This window comes from Thermobia domestica, chromosome 8 (assembly GCF_964235325.1).
Source record: "Thermobia domestica chromosome 8, izTheDome1.hap1.1, whole genome shotgun sequence".
NCBI classification, from domain to species: domain Eukaryota; kingdom Metazoa; phylum Arthropoda; class Insecta; order Zygentoma; family Lepismatidae; genus Thermobia; species Thermobia domestica.
In genome coordinates, this window is record NC_137461.1 from 236,977,459 (window position 1) to 237,001,025 (window position 23,567).

Here is a 23,567-nt window from a genome sequence, read left to right on the forward strand (position 1 = left end):
TTGGTTTTCCTGTTAAAGTTCGAGGAAACATGAATATCTAAGCATAATAAACAATTCTAGATGATTCAGTGCTATCCATCAGACATTATGGTCACAATTCGATATTCGCCCATACCTCTTTCAACACGACAATTCTCGTTGTCATAAGACAGACATTATAAACACGTAGTTCAAGGACGTAAGTGTAAAAAATATTAATTGTCCTGCCGAAATTCAAGATCTCAAGCTTATGGAACACCTTTAGGACGACTGGAGCGTCGCTAGAGGGGCAGCCAATGCCATCCAAAAACTATCACTGAGTTGTTTTCCACTTTGAGGGATGAATGGGCCAAGATTACTGTCTACAGTTATCGCAAATTGATAGAAAATCTTCCTCGAATGGCTGCGGAAGTCATTGCGGTCAAAATTAACAATACATGATGCTGATATGGGCGGAGAGATTAGATTAACGTACTGGTATGTGTATCCGGTGACGAATGACAACACAGTGTATAAGTAAAGCAATATTTACATACAAACACTGAAATATTAAACGTAATATCTATAATAATAGTATATGTGGAAAGGACTTGATAGAACTTCATAAAATGTTTCACACGAACGACTGTGGGTCATTAATTTACGCACAGAAATTATGTAAATGCATCAAGTAAAGGCTCATATTCATCCTACTTTTCAACATATCGCGAAGTCTGTCTACACGTTTCCGCTATCGTCGCCAAAATACCATGTTAATGGCAATCCGCCTGTTGGGAATAAAGTCATGTGAGCATAGTCGATTTGACTTTGTCACATCGGAATTGGAACATTGGAAGATCAATAATTGTTTTAATCAATAATAATGAAATGAGTGTACTGCGATGCACACGATGCAAGTAGCCAACGTTTTAGCAAATGTGCAATTCCAATGGTCAAGCGCTTTAAGAAATACACCAGTATAACCCATTGCTTATCCAAAAGAACAATAACTAGAGCTTACTAGTCAGGTTCAGTCAATATTTAATTCTGGTTTGGTGAGAAATAAATATGATTCCACTCCGTGCATGCCTGCTTTGATTCAAAAGTTTAAGAAACGTCGACTCGCTAAGTGAAACGATATCTTTTGAAAAGCGTATTCTTCTTCAGTGTGCTGTTGAAAGTGGTTAAAACATGTAGAAATTCACTGTTCGTGTGAGGTTTTTTGTTACATATAGCGATCTTACTTTACGAAGCGCCACGCTATACAATGTACTGTACGAAAATATTAACAATGTTTAAAGATGGATTCGCTTCACATTACAAATTACATCTCCAATTGTGTATTCAAGTAGCAAAATAAGTAGACCCTACTGTAATTTTTTAAATAACAGTATCTTCGTATAAAATAGTAACAGTATCTTCGTACAGCTTCTTGGTACCTAATGAACTAAAGTTCAATAATGTAAGTTGAAGTGTAATTGATACTACACAACCACACAATGTTGCCAACCTGTAATTTATTTATGAAATGACTTCGTAGAGCTGGCTTTGGATGAGCGTTTTATTCGTATTACTGATTTAAATAATAATATAGGTGAAAGTAGTAATATTTACATAAATTAGTGCTGAGATCACTTTCTATGTCAGAAGGAAGAAAAATACACAGAACATGTAATATTAGTCACCTGATAATCCAAATTGGTGGCTATTCAATTATGACATTCCCGAAGTACAAGTAAGCATTGGAATAGAAAATTATGTCATCCTTGAACTACTGAAGTTGGGTTTCGTGCATTTTTCTGTGCAGCTTTAGCAAGAAGTCGCACAATAATAAATAGAATTGACACATCTACTTACAATACACGTAGTGAAGATGGTCTCTTTACCCAGTGAACTCTAATTTCAACTCCAGCTCTTAGTCACTAATACAATTTTCATCATGAACAATTAGAATCAAGAATGCCTGACCCTCAACATGCAATGTTTATTTCTGCACGGTCGTATTGTTCGCCTCTGTAAATTTTTTCTAGCAATAAAAAAGTTGCAGACGAATAGAGAACATTTTTTTCTTTTTAAAATAATTTGTCACAATTTGGTGTACTCAGGATGATGGAATCTATATGGAATTTCCTTAAGTTCCTCATATTTAACTACGATGTTCTTTAATATTATCTACCATAAGTTCCGAAGCTTGCTCTTCGATTAATGAGCTGTCTTCCTGGTTTTGCATAATCGTCTATGCTCATAAAAGCACTAGGAAAATGCGTAGCACAATGAGAAACTATAGTACGGCCCCTCTTAACTCATTGATAACTTCACGTAAAGCACTGAGGCTTTTAATCGTGATTTTACCATGTAAAGGTTTTAATCGTAACGAACAATTTCCGATCGTCAACTCAAATAATACACAAAACAAGTACATAATGTATTTCCAAATGTAAGATTCAAGATGCGCGCATTATAAAATTTATAAGCATGCTTCTTGGTACCTAATGAACTAAAGTTCAATAATGTAAGTTGAAGTGTAATTGATACTACACAACCACACAATGTTGCCAACCTGTAATTTATTTATGAAATGACTTCGTAGAGCTGGCTTTGGATGAGCGTTTTATTCGTATTACTGATTTAAATAATAATATAGGTGAAAGTAGTAATATTTACATAAATTAACGTTATTTTTAAGTAATAATGATATATAGGTGTATGCTTCCTACATAAATAAGATGTCTGCAAAATTAACAGTCTGTTCTGAAATAATTACCGTTGTTGTTTTGACAGAAGTCAGTAATTTTCTAAAAATATGTTTTGTTTCTTTATTAAGACAGAAAATTTAACAGCGCAACAACAGTGAAATCGTGTGTAGGAATAAGAATATAACTTAAGACTATAATATCATACATATACGACTAAATCGATATTAGCAATGGATTTCTAACTGTAAGAAACAACTTTATTTCAAAACTTGTATTATGTAATTATATTAGTTATTGTTACGTAAATGACGATTGCGTACTGTTATATATACATTGAAATATTTTACCTAATATTATCCAAGTATACCGTACTCAGCATTATCTATATTAATATAAACACTCTGCAAACATGAAAACTCACACTTATGTCTTCTTCTACATACTAGTATTTCCAACTGTCATATAGAAAAATAATTATAAAACACTTATTTCTTACTTAATCTAGCGTAATCTTTAGCGGCAGTCACCGGAAAATTACATCGTTTTCCCATTAGCTTTTCAATTTCACATCTCGCATTATCGTAAGACACGACGTGTAAAGAATATTAAACACATTTTAGACTTTCCTTTCAAATGAAGTAACTTTCAATTTAAATTACATGTATATTTTTTCTATTGCAGTGTCAGGACTATATAGTTTGAAATTAGATATTATTATATCTACATCAAGTCAATATTTGCTTTTGTCACAGCAACAACTACCTGAGCGTTACGGAGCCTAAGCAAACATTGAATTCTATCAATGGATATCACTCATTGAATTTCTGCGTTGAAATTAATTCCAAGAATTCACTTCTATGCCGTTACAACTGGTGCATCTGACTTATGTTTAATTCCAAGTAGAGATACATATGCATTCAATAAGTATTTCTCAATATCTATTTTAGCCTGTATTCAATTATACACACATCGATGATCAAGTTATTTACTATTTTTAAATATTAACATTAATTAATATTCATAGGTGAACGTTATTTCTTCAGCTAACCTGGAGTTAGATGTTATTTTGTATTGTTACAAAAGTTTATAAAATGTCATGATAAATTGAGTTTAAAGAAATTACAAGACAATTAAATCCTTTCCTATTTTGAATGTAATTATTTAAAGTAATATACGTTTGCTTATAATCGTTATTATTTTAATATTTTCCTGTATCTTTGCTTCCATCAATATTGTTATTAGAAAAATAACATTTATATATTTAGTTTTAATTTTGTTCAATGAAAAGCTTACATCGTGGTTTAGAAAAAAAAACTTTACAGTTTAGAATAATTTCATAGTTCAGCTCATTTCACTTGCCTGTGCTCTCTAATATGCTCTTTCTAGACTCGGAAAGGTAATCTCCAGTTTGAACATCTTCAAAATAAGATACTGAAAATCATCCTCTACCGGATCGGTGTAATTGAAATGTAGACAGCTGTGCCATTTCCAGAGGCAAAAACAATTAAAACTACATTTTCTTAATCAAAATAGTCATCGTCTGCATTTATACATATTTTACATTTCTCATCCAACGAACGAAATCCATGGATAAATGATTCTGAAGTATGCGGAGCGAGGCAATCCTTAACCGCACGTTGCAATGCCCGGACATCGGGAAAGTGTTCCATGCTAAAAAGTGATTGAGATGATGGAAAATTAGTAGCTAGTGGAAGATGTATCGTGGGTTTATGTTGGGAGGAAAGCGGTGTCACGCTTAATATATTAACTTCCTGCAACGTACTTTGCGAGAGATATAACGAGCATTATGGTTGAAAATGAGGGCACTGATCATTGCTAGACACAGGCAGGCCACATTGCCATTTCAGTATTATAAAGAATATAATTTAGGGTTGCTCATTGTGCAGGAAAGAGTTGATAAATCACTTCCACCATGAGTCATAATTCCATTAATAGAACTATTTGCTGCCTGTGAAACGGTCTTCGATGTTGATCATAACCTAATCATTATTTTAATTGCTAATGATTGCCATAAAAGTTTCACTTTTTATGAGACGTGACAATACGACACTGAAATCTTTCCCGATTATTTCTTACATCCAGAGAAATGCACACATCAAGGTGGCGATTTTGTTTGCCGGTATAAGCTTGTAATTTCTATCAATCCACGTTTTGCGCCTTACCGTTAGATCGGAGCCATCAAATAACGATTGAATGGTGTACGTCCAGCTCACTTGCAATGATACGTATAAGGATGTTCTTCAGCACCTAATTTCAGCATGATGTGTTGGTCGGTGCCCACGGTACTCTTATTTCAATGCGGTGTTATTGAAAAAAAATTTGACAATCCGAAAGTGAATGGTACGTTGATTTGCCATTTCTAGTACAAACAACAATGTTAATACCTTTAATGGATTATTATGCAGAATCCAAATTTCACGACGCAAAAAAGTCACTTACAATTGCATGTTATCTGTGATGCATTACAACCCTGTTTAGCAAAACACCGTTCCTTGACTGTCCAGGTAAACTAGTCTGTTTGCTGAAAGCGTACAGAGTTTGCAATGTCAGAATGTGACCTTAATTCATCCATGTGTTGTGCTGCTTAGGCGAGTTTCCCATCATATGTCAAAGTGGACTCTTCATTCGCAGCTACCTAATATTTTTAGGTAGCGAAACTTCAGGTCGTATTGAGAAAATAGGAAATTAAGGTGGATATTATTCATTTTTCATAATATTACGAGTTATTATTCTTTACTAAGCAGTGTTTAAGTATAAATGTACACCATCAATTCATACTTATGTACACTCATGTCCAAAATGATTGTCGCATATCTATAATTGTCTTCTTTAAGAATATAATTTGATAATGATTTTGCAGGTACTTTTAATACTGATGCTATGTGTATAATCGGGAAATGTATATTTGTGGTAAATTTCATGGGAAAAGAATTACAAATACGAAAATTAGAATGAGTAAAATAAAATGTTGCTAAATGGTCAAGAAAGTTTTATTTTTGTTTTATTGTTCTTATTTGCTGCTCTTTTGACATGATATTTGCCACATACATGACTTTGTCGATTATACATATCTAATATTATAAGAAATACCGGGCGGATTCGTTAGCAAATTATATTCCTATAACAACATATTTATAAACATGCGACAATAATTTTGGACTTGAGTGTACCAAAATCTACTGTTTCGAGTACTATATAATTGAATTATCAGATTTCAGATGAGAATAAAGATGTTTTAAAATCGAAGAAAAACTGTACAAGTGGTTGACTTTTCATACAATAACCGACAAGTTTGAACTAGAACTTATGAACTATACACTATATCACTCATGTGTAGAACGAAGTTTGGAAATAATGTAGGAGATAATGTGGAATATAAAAAGTCATTTTGCCGTATTTGGTCTTAAATCCATTATTAAGACTGGCGATTCGATTGTAAGTTGTTCTTAACGGTTCCAAGATAGTAATTCTAAGGTACGTGTATAGTGTTGACTTGCTATTTACGCATACATTTTATTCACCAATGAGCATTTATTATCACACGTTAAGTCTATTTTTTCAGATTACTTCTTCAGCTTATAAAATAATAGTCAATCACATAACCTTTCCATGTGTTTTGGTACACATTTTTATCATGGTTCAAAATTGCTATCATTTCACTGAGAGTAACTTCTTTAAAGAAACAATCACAGCTATTGGTAAAAAAATGCCATGTTTTTACCTACTATTATTTTTCGCATTAATTGGTTATTTCTAGGTTTTCACCATAAGTATTATTGACACTTTGTATAGTATCGCTTTAGGGAAACACTTGTTAACTTAAACAAATTACGTTAGTATAGTTTAAGGTAGGGTAAAATGTGTTCGTTTTTCGGAACAGTTGTGAATTATTTTCTTCAATTGCAAATGCAGCAGAATCTTCAAATATTTCTTTCAATTTTTATATACTGAATTTATTATAAGCACTTACTGATTTCAAAGGTTCATTTTTTGTTTTAGAGCTACCATTTATAGTTAAATATTGCAAATTTATTGCATGAATATAATAGTGGTTAAATATTTATACGTACTAGCTACTTTTGTAATGAACAGTTTACTGCTGAGCGGATCACTTTTATAAGCTTTGCTACATTTTCGTTCAAAAGCAGCATATTTTAACTGGACATTTTCAGAAAGGGAATTATCATATGCTATTCAGAAACTTTCTCAAAGTTGGTAAATAACAATTTACAGCATGGATTATTTATGAGTGCATATAACAGAGTAAAGTTCTTGGCACATTATATTCTTTAGTATTAAAATCAATATTAATGCAAACTGGAAAGAAAATGCAAACTTTAAGATTAGCAAACTGGAAACTTTCCAGTGATGAAGATACTGCGCATTCATTATTCATATAGATGTTATCAACAACTTCTTTGAATCTCTCTACAATAGATGAAAGCTGGTCTCAGTAGTAGAAAATAAAGTATTTCGATCGCGCTCATAACGCTTGCTCCAAGAAAAAATGAAATTGCTCCTCCGATAGATACTGAAAATATAGAAAAGCAAGAACACATTAATATATTTAAAAATTAGGGATACACTAATATTCTGAAACATTTGAACACAAATGATAGATAATTTAACCCTTTCACAGAGGAAGTCGACTTTTGTCGACAGAACCAAATTTCCTTAACATGCGAATGTCGACTATAGTCGACGTGTTAAAATTTGTTTGTCCGTATCTTGGCTTTGTCGAGAGTAGTCGCCAAAGTTGTACCGTTCATTTTTGTTTGTGTTCTATTGTTTTCGATAAACAATAGAAATCACACAGAAAACCTTTGGCGACTACAATCGACAAACCTAAGATACAGACAAATTTTAACACGTCGACTATAACCGACATTCGCAGGTTAGGGAATGTTTTCCGTCGCCTTCCACAGTGAAAGGGTTAAATATTCTCTAACATCAACTCAGAATTATAAAATAGGAAACTACAGTAACACAGAACATTATTGAAAATTACGTATAATTAAGGCTACCGCGTAGTAGTGTTAGTTATAATGGTATTAAACAGTACGCTAATGCACAGGGTGCGGTACGTAAAACCGGCCCGTCGTAATATTATGGTATATTGTGTTTTTGGCAACACTTAAATAATCTACCTTCCTACCAAGAGATGGCGTGTCGAGGTCGGGTCTACTTACGTGACCTGCAGCAGTCACATGCAGCCGCAGCCAGTGAAACTTGTCGAAACCAGTTGAGAAAAAGGCCTCGTTGTGTTAAGCCGGGTGAGTGTCAGTGTGTGATAATGCCGTATTCGATACCCGAGCGTGTTGCCATTGTTGAAGGGTTCATTCTCACTGGATCTTTTGTGAAAACAAAGAATTTGTTTCGGGAGAAATTTCCAGGACGTTCTGTGCCAGCATAAAGCACCATTCAGGAATTGATTGAAAAATGGCAGCGTACAGAATCGGCTCAAAATGCACCCAGGAACAGACGACCATCTGTCTGCACACCTGAATTAAAGATGCAGGTGGAGGAGATAATGACAAGAAGTCCTCGAAAGTCAACCAGGAGATTGAGTCAACAGGTTCATGCGAGTGAGAGAAGTTGCAGACGTGTTTTAAGGGGACTGAAGTTAAAACCGTACCGGATAAGTGTTGTGCAAGAACTGAAGGAGCCTGACCTGCAGAAGAGGGTGCATTTCTGTTCATGGCTGTTGAGCAATGTTGCCAGTGGTTTCTTGGATCCACTAATGCTCATCATGAGTGACGAGGCGTGGTTCCACCTGTCTGGGTACGTAAATTCCCAAAACAACCGGTATTGGTCGACAGAAAATCCACACGCAATCCACCAGGTACCCTTGTATGATGAGAAGATTGGTGTTTGGTGTGCCATTTCCGCCACACGCGTTATTGGGCCCATATTTTTTGAGACTACAGTGAACAATGACGTGTATATGGGAATCCTGGAGGAGTTTTATACACACTTGACCGAAGAGGAGCGTCAGTTATGTTACTTTCAGCAGGACGGTGCAACATGCCACACATCAGCTGCATCATTGTCCCTTGAGCATGAGATGTTTACACCAGAGAGGACAATCAGAAAAGGCTTGTGGCCTCCTCGGTCACCAGACTTGTCCACGTGTGACTTTTACTTATGGGGACTGTTAAAGGGAAGAGTATACGAAACAAATCCACACACAATTGAAGAACTCAAGACCAGGATCCAGGATGTCACCAATAGAATTACAACACAAGAACTGACAAGGGTATATATGAATATCCTCAATCGTGCTCACATGTGTGTTGAAGTGGGCGGAGGACACTTTCAGCACCTGCTGTGAAGGCTGCTGTGAAGGTGAGTAGTCATATTCAATACATTACATTTCATTTATGTGTTGTAGTTAATCGACATAAAAGAAGTTTGTTCATATGGAGTGGTGTTTTCTTACTTAAACATTGGAATTGAAAGAAATTAGAGTGAAGATTTAATAATTTTTGGGACGCTCAATCGACTGCAGAAAACTGTGTCTTGCTCTATTTTTACAGTCTTTGCTGTGTAGGAATCAACAATAAAAAACTTAAAGTGATTGACTTAGACACTTTCCGTTTTAGTAGAGATATTAGAATGAATAGTAAATATATTTTTGAGATGCTTAATTGATTGCAGAGAATTGCTTCTTGCTATTACTGTTTCTATTTTGTAGCAAAATTTGATGGTCCTGAAAAATACTTTGCTAGAGGAAATTCGCCAAAAATCAGTGTGCTATGAAAGTAAAACTTACATTCCATAGAATGTATGATAAAACAACTCCGTCCAGGAAGACTATAAATAAATGACAATTATAATACGACATCTTATAACTGTTTATGTCTACAGGAAAGAAATTTTAGATATGTCTGCTGTTAGATGTGCATACACATTTTCTTTAGATATGTCTGCTCTGGTAAAATTAGAATACATTCAATAAATTGGTATCGAAACTGATTTCTAGTCTATTTTGTCAACATTGAAAAGCATTTATTTATTTTTTTTTTTTTTGCCATGAAAGGGTCTTTACGTTTACATATAGCACATATTATCAGGTAGTGAGAAAATATTGAACTTTTATGCAATAGATCATAGCAGTATCGGAAATCTCAAGGTACATTAGTCGCACTGGGACAAATCTAACGTCATGTGAGAGATGACAGTTGAAGCCAGTACATGCTTAAAAAGTATTGGAAGTTTTAAAATTAGACGTATGGCTGTGCCGTGTGCATTAGTAAATTTTGTACAAAGATGTATATTTTGCACTTTTATTTCGATAAAGATGTAAATGCGATGGAGACTAATGATGAAATTTCTGCAAGGTATATTATCAAATACTACACAACAGTCAAAATATGCTACATTCAGTTTCGTTGTGAAAATTCTAGTGTTGAAGATGCTCCTCGCAGTGGATGGTTAATCACAGGAAAAGTTATATTCTTGTAAAAATGAAGCTTGAGTTGCTTATAATTAGTAATGACATCCTTAGACATTGTTAATGATATAAACATCCATGATCAAATACTGTTAAACCGTTTGTAGAAATATACTTAAAAAACTCACGTTTGGTGACACATGATGACCCAACGATATTTACTTGATCTGAAAATCTCTACTAGAACGTTACAGGTCCGCGGTTTCTCAGTAATATAGCCTTCACTTCTGGTGCACGGGATTCCTGATTCGATTCCTGCTCGTGCCAAGTAATATTTGTGGTGCGAACGAATGAAGATTTTGTTTCATTTTCATTTTAGAACGTTACAAACTTAAGCCACTCCTGAAGCAGATGATTACGAGTCATGGAAAGTAGATAACCCAATAGAGCAATCGTGTATACAGGTTCTGATTGAAGCTAAAAGAAACTCCATAATTTGTGCAAAGGAAAGCCCGGGAAAGGTATGCAGTGCATTTGGTGGGATTTGAAGATACATGAACAAATGTTCCAGATTTCAGCAATTTTTCTCACAACCTCTTATAATAATAATTTGCAGAATAGTGAAATTAAAATACTCTTTAAAAATGGATTATATCGTTTCCTGTTTCCTAATATCACATATTTATTTAACAGTTATTCAAAGTAGTCTAGTTTACTGTTTACTTTTCGTGTACAGAATGCATAAGTATATGAAGAAGTAATATTATTACTTACTTACCTGCAATACTCAAGCTGTTATGGATCACTTTTAGCCTGGTTCTAAATTTTGCCATTTTGAAAATACACGTTGCAGTTGCAATGTTAGAGCCGACTACTTTGGATTCACTATCAAATGAAAATAACGCATTTGATAAGCCTTTATTTTCGTTAGTATATATCATTTGCAGAGTATAAATTGAACTAGAATTATGAAAGCTAGATAAATTTATTTGTAATATTTAATGTATCGACAAAAGGTATTTTATTCATAAGCAGTTATCTTTTTTTTAAAAAAAAGAACAAACAATTGTTATTGTTTAATTACATAGAAAATTTATTAAAATTATATCCTATGTTCCTTCCAAAATTGTACACATAAAATGTAAACTAGGTGACACAATCATTCTTAGGTCTTCAAAAGCCTATAAATATAGGATATCGAAAGCCCGTACGTATATTCAATTGATATAATCTAACTATGATTGAGAATATAAAATGTGACTTCTAAGTGTAAGACAGAAAGATAAAGCAATCTCCTGGTATTTGTTAACCATGTACTATGTGAAAAATTGTTAGGAGTGTGTGTGTGTCACAGTTAAAACTATTGTGTCACTGTCATTGGTATTGTTGTCACTGTTTATATATATATATATATATATATATATATATATATATATATATATATATATATATATATATTAATAACTATTTTTTCACAAGAACATAAACTGTTAATTACTAGTAACAGCTACCAACAAACCTTTCATTGTTATAGATATTCAATTTTTCTCTATTTTCTCGTAAACTACTGTACGCTTGAAAATTTAACCCTGCATCTGCATGCTGTCTAATGATTGTCTAATATGTGTCTTGTCTTTGAAGAATAGCATAGGTAAAATATTAAAGTTAATAAATATATTATTACCTGTTTCAGCGGTAGTAATTCTTTTTTTAAACATATTTCTTGAACAGACACGCCGTGCCACGGCACGGCATCGTGTGTACAGAAGTCGTGCCGTGAAATATGCGGCTTTTGTCCTGAATATCACGGCAGCTTTCTTTGCCGACCAAACTGATTTGTTATTTTTACGATAGAGACAATATGGATGATCGAGATAGGTTATTTATTTATACTGATTCTACTTAAAATCTAAAAGACGAAAGCACAGAGGAAGTAAATGGGTTTATTACTTGAATATTCAAAGACCTGTAGCTGGTGCATATGTGCTATTATGTGACTTAAGAAGTGATAAAACGATGTTCTTAAAATTATTTTTGTATGTCGATAGCAACCTTTGATGAGTTATTAGAGAAAATAAAAGGACAAATTTTAAGACAAAATACCCACTTAAGAGATGCCATTTCACAGACTGAAAGACTTGCCGTAGCTCTGAGGTATAATTGGAAATTCTGTTTCGAAATTGTTTGATGTTCATATTTACATATTCGTATTCGTATTCAACTGTAAATTGGTTTTGAAACTATATATCCCTAGTAATACAATATCAAATTTAATTTTAAAAACAGGATGTAAAACACATTCTCCAAAATATTAATAATTTAAGATTAAATATAGAATTTTGTCAGGCGCACGTCGTATAGTCTGTACAGAACCATAAGCGACAATAGTATAGAGGTTGTTCAGCCTACGTTTGGCCGATTTCGTTCCTTCATCCTCCCGGGCAGAATGGACTCACCCAACCTGGCTCGTGGCGTCCTGCATTGTTGTGCAGTGGCTTCCTGGGAACGGAGTTGTTTTTCCGCGCAGACGACAATAACGCACAAAACAGGGCAATTGTTGTGAGTGTTGTGTTAAATTTGTTTCCTAGTGTGTGGGTTTCCGCTCTGTGACCAAACTCCCGCCCAAACTAAGCAGGTTTTGGGAAGGGTATGTTGCGGCTCTTTATGGCGCCTACTTTAGTGTTTCTATCATTGGAAAACATTGCAAGAAGAATGGTTGCAACATCAGTTTAAAAATGTTATTAAAAATGTTATTAAAAATGGCATAAAAATGGAATAAAATGTTATTAAAAAGTACCGAAAAAAGAGAATCTCCACCATTTGGATCACCAACGAAGTTGCCTTGGATGCGGGAATGCACTAAGGCCACCTACACCATGCAGAGGAAACTTTGCAAAATGGCAATGCAAGAAAATCCGTCAACAAAAAGGTGTATGGCTAATCGTCTTTACGTGTCTTTGGGGACTATGAGCCGGACGTTACACCATCAACTCAAGCTGGAAAATGTCATGAAAGCTTGCGGCCATCTTCTCACGGATACCCACCAAAAGGAACGAAAGTGTAACGCCCGGAAGCTGTACGAACGGCATCTGGCAAAACAAAGGTGAATGTACGTCGTAACGCTCGATGAAGCATGGACTTACTTTTCTGACTGCGCCAAACCGAGAGCCATCATGTACCGAGAGAAAGGCGCGAAGAACTTCAGAAGGTGGGTCCGTGTCTGTAAAGAATCCTTCAAAAAAGGGTTCATGGTGGTTACTGGCTACTGTTACCGAGGTAAACTGAAGATTCATAGGGTGGCTTAGAACTGCAAAATAAATTCGCAGTATTTTCAGGAGCAGATCTACGAGCATGATATTCCAACAATGTACGGAAATAACGCCAATCTGGTGTGCATTCACATGGACAACACCTCATCACATACCTCACGATCGTCCCTCACATTCTACAGGGAGATGGAGGAATCAAGTGGTATACAGGTGATACCTTTCAATGATGGATCTGTTAAATCTCCACATGCAAGTCCTATGGACTATTGTGGATTTCGATTGCTGAAGTGGGCTTTGGGAAAACGGCGTGTGGAAACTGTGGAAGGACTTTGGAAAGCTGTGCAAAGGGAATGGGACAAGATTCCCCCCAGTTCTTCAGAGAAGCTTATTACAGTGGAAATTACGCTGTCGGGCTATTGTTAGGAACCAATGGAAACACATCGAGCACTTACGGACCTGGCGCCATGGATTCTTCTAAATTTTTAGGTAAGTCGAAATTGGCCAAATGTAGACTGAACAACCTCTGTAATCAACACGTCGTATACTGTATGGCGCCGCGCAGCGTCTTGAAGGACGCAGTGATGTTCATGACGGCCGAATGCGGCGAAACGCCGTGGCCGGATAATCTGGAAAGCCTTATATATACTAATGATAATCAAATAATCACCGTGCCGTGCCGGAGCTGCACGAGGCCAGCGCCGCATAATCTGAAAGGGGCCTTAGAACTGATTATGTATGTGTAGATTTTACATACGTGTATTTTGTACTATCTCATTATCGACAGGTGATTTTTTTTACATATGTTCAATGAATTCAAGTTTTAATGAAAATATTTAGATCTAAACTCAAAATTAATCATATAGATAAGAAATTCACTTTGTCTTGCATCGCAGCCTAGTTAGTCACGACTCAAAGTGGCATTAACGCCTGGGAGTACTATTGGAAATGTAGCACTCGTAAAGGGACTAACTCTGTGCGATTTTGTTTTGTTTTTCATATAATGCGTTTAGGTAGCTCCGTCCTCATTAAGCCTGAGAGCATATTTCTTCTTGGGATAACATGCTTCGGAACACTGAAAATTTATCAATTTTCATCTTAATTCATAGGTGTATTTGTATTTTTTAAATACAAATTTCATTAAATATGTACTAATTTTAAAGTATACTATTATTTCGTGCATAAAATGTTTTTGTTTCATCAATGTTCTCCAACTCCAACAATTCTTGGGGTTACTCATGCGTAAATACGCCACATTCCATCAAATTTTAATCATATTAATAATACATTTCAGTCACCTTATATGTTGTCAATTGCAATGAGCAAAGTTCAATTTAATTTGAAATGTTTTGCTGATTAGGCATTTCTTTAAATGTATTTTCTATATCATATACGAGTAAATGAGAACTACGTGTTCTAGGGATCTTGAATGTTTCCTTAGTTACCACAAGGTTAGTCAAACGAAAACTAATCGTCCTCTTTATTCAGCAAACCGTCATTGCCATGAATTGTGTACGGTTGAGGGGACACTTTTGTTTACTTCTCATTTAACCATCTTTCATCTGCCTGTTCTGTTTCTGTCCTCTCAGCTACGTACACATCCATAAGACTCGCGGGTTAATTATGAGAAGCTTGATAAAAGATGGTCAATGAACGTCTTCTGCTTGAGATGGGTGTGTATCATACCGTTCTGATATGTATATAAGTCAAGAGTTATGCATTCTCGTACACAAGCTATATTTTAAAGAATACATGTACGAGAAAAAAAAAACTTTGTTTATAAACCCCCTACATTTTTTGTTCTTGTTTCTCGTTCATGAGTGTTAAGTATTTGTTCATTGTGTTGCAACCGTTGTATAATTAATTTACCGTTTGTCACATGTTTTTATTATTTTTTATTTCTGAGTCATGTCCTTTAGCTTATGAACTAAATAATTTGGTGCATGCCCTATTCTCTGTGTCTACATTGGTCCTACCCTAAACCTTTCGTAAGGGCCTGCCTACGGTTTTCGATAGAGGAGTAGCATCAGATATTCCTGCCAATATTCTGGTGTATTGTTGCGACGAGAATACACAGTTTTAATTACTTTTGATGAAGACAAAAATTTCTTATGTGTAAACAAGTTGACATTCTTCAAGGCCCATCTTCTCTCGTAAGAAGTGCAAAAGCTCAATAAAAAGGGTGTAGGATGCGTCTGTGAAAACAGATATAGCGAAAAAGCGATTGTTGCAGAGAAAGAGATTCGTCAAATTGCAAAGGTCCAGTACAACTATCCTCGTAAATCTGATTGCAACGCACCATATGACGTTTCCACTCAAAATAAGCTTTTCTTTACATCTAACAAGGGATACTCGCGAACTTGAAATGTAGCGAAATATTCTACAGTTGAAACTAATTTCAGGTAGCTGAATCCAGTGATAATAGTCGTTCCCATGCAAAATCAACCAGTCAAGTAGTAATGAAACTAGCTCATGGTGTATTACAATAGTACGTTGTATATTTTTACTACTTGTTAATCCTTATTTTATTGTAATTTTAGGGCGTAAGATATTTTAAAATATATACTAGGCTGATTATGTAATTCGAAGAAGAAAAAGAAAAATGTTAATTATAATATCGATATAAAAAGACATTCATATGTTTTATATGTTTTAAATAATAGGGTTTTGGAATGTCGTAGTCAGGACAACAGAAATAAATAGACGGATTTATTCAACGGAGTTTGCATTTTTAATGGCTCAATAAATTGGAAGTGAACCGTTTTATATTGGTGCCGAAACCCGGGCAGGAAAAGTTGAACCGTTTTACATATTGGTGCCGAAACAACGGGAATAGGTTGTATCGTTAAGAAGTAAAGCAAAACGAGCAACATTGAGTCTGATATTAATTGTACCATCTTAAGAAGTGGCAAGATTATATCCCGAAATATCATGAGTGTTACGGATAGCCGAAATATATATACTGATATGAATTTTCCTGAAAACATGATGGATGTTTTAAGGGGAATATTGGAACAAATTAAAGAACAAGCTCGACGAAGCGATGAACAGTTTAAGAAACAAGCTTAACATTTTGACAAAAAGAGCGATTGAAGCAATGTAATGATGAACAATTTGAGAAATTAGACTAAAAGATGAATCAACATATTAAGGATCAAACTCTGGATCAAGCACAACATTTTGATGAAAAGTTAGAGCAATTGCAGCAATGTAACGATGGCAAATAGGACCAAATACAACAACAATTAAGTCAAATGAACCAGCAAATTACAGTTAGGTTCGAGCGTTATGATGAAGAAATGGGCAAGATAGTACAGAGATTCAACGAAGTTCAAGACTGTAGACATAGAAACAACGGAGAAAGCAAACTTTGAATTTACACTAGTGAAATTTACGGAGTTTTCACAAAACCATACTGCCGTATTGGTTGGAACAGACTATCCTAACTTTTCCTTTGAGTCGAATATTTTTGATTGTCTTATGGATGCTGCGTGTAATGATGATTATGGTATGTATCAATGTGCGAAAAGTTACGATTGTTTTCGTCTAGTGAATGCTATTGATTACTTGAACTCACAGTGTCATGTTGAGTATACATCATGTTATGATACCAATCCTGAAGACGAAGTAATGCTGGTAGAATCATTTAATGATATGTACACGACTTTGGTTTATGTAGCAGGAAGAAAGTTGATACCAGTGTCCGTGAAATTCAGAAAGAAAACGTGTGTTCCCAACAGTGTTTGTATTGATTGGCCGATTGAGTTGAATCTGTTGAACTGTGCATTTAATGACAAGACTAATATGGTAATAGTGAGCAATCCGACGATGTTCTTACGGAACATGATACAGTGCGTTGATTTCAATCATCTAAGCATGACATTACGAAATTTTGCAAATCCTTCAATGGTCCAATACAGCGATAACTTGAACCATACTAACATTATTCGAAACCAACTTCGATACATTCATGTGAGATTAAAGAGTGATCCTAGTGTACAAGATAATGTAAAATAGATATGTACCGGTATTGTAACCAAACCTAACAACAGAGATGGAAGTCAAAATGATTGGCGAAGAGAAGATTGGATCGACAAAAATAAAAGAAAGTCAAACAGAAATTATCCGCCTTACAACAAAGCGGCTACTTCTAAGAAGCAAAATAGAGATACATCGGATGCTTCGAGGGAGTTTTCGCGGAACAGAAACCATGGTAGGACAGGTTACCATGAATATTGTAGAAAGAATAGGTACAGACACAACATCTCGCCACCAGTGAAATGAATAAGAACTCAACCTAATATTACCGGTAAGATAACCGAACCTAACCTTAGCAGTAACGGTAAATGTGCTTGTGTGACGCGAAAATTCTCAACGTAAGAAACAAAGAACTGTAGAAGTAAATAATGCACAATACCGTATTTTTGTTTATGACTTTCGATGCAACTTAACTGAATTCGTTGGTCATGTAACTTAAGCTAAAGTTACAGCGTCTGTGAAAACTGTACTCAATTGATTTTTGCTTTATTTCACTTGAAATATCATTATGATTTCGTTTGTTATTCGTATTTTTTATGATGTTAAGAAGACGTTAATTATTATGTTATGTGCTGATTATTATCGATATTTCAATCTTAATCTGTATTTTGTTTAACTATATCTTATATCCGATCATTTTACGTTCAAAGAACAACTATATGAATAGCACAAATACATCTTTTTCAAAACCTTCTTCATGATGCCTAAGTAAATAATTATTAATTTGTAACAGGCATTTAATGGACTCGAAAAAGGACTTAAAATCAGATAACTTGCAAATCAAATTTCGAATATGCCTTAGCGTCGTTGAAACGTATAAATAAATGAAGACGATGATAAAGTTTAAAATAAATATGATAATAAATATGATAATAATATTGTTATAAAATTAAATATGATATATATGTATATTTATATGAATTGTAATTTTCAAGTATACGAGGTGTATTAGAAAACTCGAATGATTAACATGTAAAGGTAAACGGTCCAGAATTCTTTTTCTTTTCATTGAGTAAATAAATAGAAAGAAGTCCGTCGAGGGCCATAATATACAAGAGTACGTTGTATATTTTTACTACTTGTAAATGCTTATTTTATTGTAATTTTAGGGCGTAAGATATTTTAAAATATGTACTAGGCTGATTATGTAATTCGAAGAAGAAAAAGAAAAATGTTAATTATAATATCGATATAAAAAGACATTCATGTTTTATGTTTTAAATAATAGGATTTTGGAATGTCGTTGTCAGGACAACAGAAATAAATAGATGGATTTATTCAACGGAGTTTGCATTTTTAATGGCTCAATAAATTGGAAGTGAACCGTTTTATATTGGTGCCGAAACCCGGGCAGGAAAAGTTGAACCGTTTTACATATTGGTGCCGAAACAACGGGAATAGGTTGTATCGTTAAGAAGTAAAGTAAAACGAGTAACATTGAGCCTGATATTAATTGTACCATCTTAAGAAGTGGCAAGATTATATCCCGAAATATCATGAGTGTTACGGATAGCCGAAATGTATATATAGACTTGCTTAATTTAACTTATAGAGTTAATATAGTTATTCTTGCTTAGTAAGTTGTGGATCGCCCAAAATCATATCTGCAAGTTTGTTCATCGATGTCAACCATTAATTTGTAAACAGCCCGACTTTGTGTTTCGTATCGTTTGGATCATACAATGTGGATCTCCTGCCGTAGGAGCAGAACGGCAAAGGAATGTGAATGTAGACGTAATCAACGAAATCACACCGTTCATTTTGGCACTTGATAGTGTCGTATGTTAGTTGTCATTTCAATTGAGCGTACCCAACAAACTATAGAAATATAAACTTTTGTAAGAATAAGTATCCTGAAGGATGTGTTAGAAAATACAGTGGAAAGAAAAGAGTAACGAGAAGTTTTCACTTAATAATAAAACGGACAATTGGTGCGTCAAAACGAAACTAGTTCAAGATAACAGTGCATTAACATCTCTGCAATTGGTCGAAGTTCATAATGGTTAGAGATTATTAAGATCATGAATGAAATAATCAACACATGATTATTGTGGAAATCTACTTTCTGTAAATTTCATACATCGCTTGTTGGTGTAATTTATTTCCTTGATTTTATTATCGATTAAACATTAAATAATCAAGATTTTACCCCTGGGTAAAATGAAGCAGCCAGCTAACACATTATGATAACCTACTCAGAGATGCCTAGGTTAAATGATACCTAAAATATATGATATGCTGAAAAACGTGTCTTAAATATAAATACGAGCGGAAATACTTTTAGGTAGGCGTAACATGTGATATATCAAAGGTATATACTTTCCTTAATTATTTACTTATTAACTTTTATTAGTAAAGTATATTTTCATGTTACATATCAGAATATTTATAGATACCAGAAAATCTATGAAGTGTGTTTACATCATTTGAAAAACGCGTTAACTTTTCTGAACGGATCAGGCTCCTTCATCACTTTTAGTTATGTTCTTTTAATGAAATTTAAAGTAATTATTTATTAATAACAACAAAAGATACACAGGTATTTAAATTAGATACATGATGAATACTTACAATTCGGTGTGAGAATATACACTACTAATCTTCGTCTGTGTGCAGGTGGGAAGACAATTGCACTTGGGATCATTCTTTTTTCCAAGATATTCAAAAAACTCTTGTTTCCCTGAAAGAGATTATATAATGTTAATCAGTACGGGGTATATACAGGTCTAGGTCCAGGATTTTCTTAGGAGGGTCCACCAACAACTAGCAGTACATTTGAATCAAATTTAAAATTTTTAAATGCCTTTAGGCAAATATGGTGTATATGAGAAATTAAGTTAAACTATTACTTTTGCAAAACTCCGCTTTCTTTTGAACCCAAAACGGAAACATGACATGAAATTTTCGGGAAGTATTGCTATTTTCACTGCCAGTTTCTCACTTTAGATAGTGTATATTCACATCCGGTGCACCCCCTCAATCGGATCCATGGGGGCTAGAGAGGATATAGCCCCCTTGATATCCGGGTGTACACGGGATAAAATGATACGTGAGTGTGTTGTATACTACATAAAAAAGAAAAATGTATCTATTACGTAGAAATTACGATCAGAAGACAATTTTAATACACACGTTAGCAGATTTCATATGGGAAAAATAAGAAATTTCACTCCTTTTTTCTGAGGCTTAACTTTTCCCTAGATAAAATTGTAACCTGTCATCTACCAGAGGTGAGTAGACCAAGTAACCTATTAATCTTATGTACCCTCATAGATTTTGTTAGTTTAAATTTTCTATTGCCTTTCAAATAAGCCAACATTTTTTCGTAAATATTAAAATACAGGCCGGTAGCGAGCCCCAAAATATAGCCGGGGCCCGAACCAACCATATTATATTTCATCACCATAGTATAGTTCTTTTGCAAGGCTACCGTGAAAATTTTAGGGGGGGGGACGCAGTAAAAATTTACGGGGCCCCGGTCCCCCTAGACCCCAGTGGATACGGGCCTGTTAAAATACGAAACGTGAAGCAAAACAGTATCTTTTGCAGTATTAAAAGCAAACTAATAACATTTTAAAGAATTTTCGGCGCAATATTCCAAGTATTGTTTGAATCGCTTTCGCTTAAATCTTCCCACTCCACTGAGATGTTTTTCGGCCGGACAAGAACGAAGACAAATTAAAATGATGTTATTTATGGTATTCGCTATAAACTATCAACTTCGGAAAAGTAATAAAAGCCACATGAGTTTCAAACAACAAGAAGGGAAAGGACGTGCATTGCTACTGGTTGTTGTTTATCCATCTCGAAGACCATATCAGATCAGTCAGTGGTTTTTGGATTGAAAAGTAATGGAAATAATAACACGAAATAAACGTCGGTTGGACCCATTATTAAGATTATTCCATATTGTGCTAGGAATAACTTACTATTAAGAGGACACAGAAATGATAGATGTCTTATATAAGTGGAATGATTAGGTAATTGTTTAGGTAGTAAAGAAGGGAACCTACATTCATATTATCAGTAGTATTTATGTTACATGCTTGGGATAAAACTCTGTAAGACTATTTAGAAACAGCGGGGAAAACTATGCTCTTGTAAGCAAAATTATTCAAAATGAAATAACATCGTGTGTTGGTGAGATTATATGTTCTTGAATTATGAAAGATGTAAACAGGTTGAAAGTGTATTCGGTTACTTGTGAACAAACCACTGATGTTAGTAACGAGTCATAAATGACTTTATGTTAATTTGATTGATTTTGTAATCAAAGATTGTCTTCTCTGATTCTTAGAACTGACGTCAACAAGAAGTGAAGGCGTTAACAATGCTGTACTAGAGAAACTGGAGAGATTGGGTCTTATGCAGAGTCGTTTTGGTGTCTGATTAAAGCCATACTACGGGGTTGACTAACGGGTGGTTATCAAAATTGTATTCAGAGTCTTTGATTAGGACGTAATATTTGACGAAGTTATTCATATGTGGCTAATTAATCTAGAGCAGAGGCTAATCTTTTACCTACGGTTTAGCGTGCAACACAACATTTCGTATTTCATTTATTTTCATTTTTACAGAATACGTATGAGCTGATCTACTTTTCCGTAGTTGCCACATTTATTTTTCTCACCCGATGCATTGGGATTATATAAGTTAATCATACCAAAATCATCTTTTTAGTTGTTCTCAAAGTAGACTCTGAATACCAAAAAGTGTATCTTATTTAGTAAAGCGTTAGAATGATACTAACTAGTCAGTGACTAACCCTTGATTGGTGGTCTCTGTTCTTTCCCGATGCTAGAGGCACTATCATCCCTCTCAGAAGAGCTTTCATGTATATCACTTTCTTTTATTGCTAGTCTGGGTTCATTTGGCCTATGGTCGCTATTGATCGGACCAGGACTATCATTTATGGTGATAATCTGTTCCTTAATAGTGTTTATTTCTTTCTGCAATTCTTTAATATGATTGCTATGTTCATTTACTTGAGTTTAAACCACTTCCACCGAACCATGTACAATTGTAAATCTGTGCAAAATTTGTTCCATCCTACAGTCTGTTCATTCTAGTTTAGTGTTCATTTGATGCGTAATTTGCTCAAATTTGCTATCCATTTGCTGAAACCTAGTATCGATCTGTCGTGTTTGCTGCGTCAGTTGCTCAAATGTAGTATTCATTTGCTGTGTAATTTGTTCAAATTTGCTATTCATTTGCTGAACCCTAGTATCCATCTGTTGTGTTTGCTGTGTCAGTTGCTCAAATTTAGTATTCATTTGCTGTGACAAGGATTGACCTAACTGTTTTATAAGGTCAAAAACATTCGTTGATGTATCCAATCCTGGTGTTTCAACATCACAAACTTCATCATTATTACTTTCGACTCTGGGTATATCCATTTTAAAGTTCCTATAAATTTTCCTTTTACCTCTTAATAAAGTGTACTCCGTGTTGACGGTTATTTATGAGATTGCTTACTTTACTTCAAACAAATCTCAAGGTTTTCCCGGGCAGAATATATATAACGTTAATTCACTATTTTATCTTTTCGTTACATATATTGCTGACAATTTTCATATATACATATATTTTCGTTACATATATTGCAACGATTCAGTACCTTAATTTTTACACTTAATTGCAAAAACTAACAATTGCATACCTTGGAAATTATGCTCGTCAAATATATAGAAGAACTAACTTCTATTCTCAAAACTCTATGAATAATAATAATCTTTCTGATGTCATAGCAACACGAAAAAAACAACTATCTCTAGTTACAGCAACTATAATTACGTGATTATCAATCTATTTTTAACATATATTCTACATTTCTTCTTCTTCTTCTTCACAACATATTGTGCAATTTTAAGCACCGGTGAAAAAAAAACTAGAATTAGAAATGAAAGTAATTTATAGATCAGATATACAATATCGTTGTATGACGAATCCATAATTTGCAGTATTACGATCCCAGTGAAGTTCCATGTATTTAGTTTAATTTGCATTTGCTTCTAAGCCTGCAAGCATTTAATAATGCTTCTGCATTTCTTTCTATTGTTCTCCTATCATTTCCTATCAGGTTTACATAATCATCATACGCCATAACCTGGTGAACACCATTCAGCTCTAGGCCCTAGTTGTTATCTTTGATTTTCCTTGTAGAGTAAAGTTGAATACTCTGGAATAAACTTGAAT

At 34.3% G+C, this 23,567-nt stretch overlaps 1 long non-coding RNA gene across 1 annotated transcript; it reads right to left on the reverse strand.

The window, feature by feature from the left end:
* Positions 1-5,916: 5,916 nt before the first annotated feature.
* LOC145691959 (uncharacterized) lies at positions 5,917-23,135 on the reverse strand. Its single transcript, XR_014132597.1, has 4 exons — positions 23,032-23,135; positions 19,944-20,052; positions 10,847-10,953; positions 5,917-7,206 (listed from the first exon to the last, which is right to left on the reverse strand). It is a non-coding gene; the product is annotated as an uncharacterized LOC145691959 (long non-coding RNA).
* Positions 23,136-23,567: the final 432 nt, after the last annotated feature.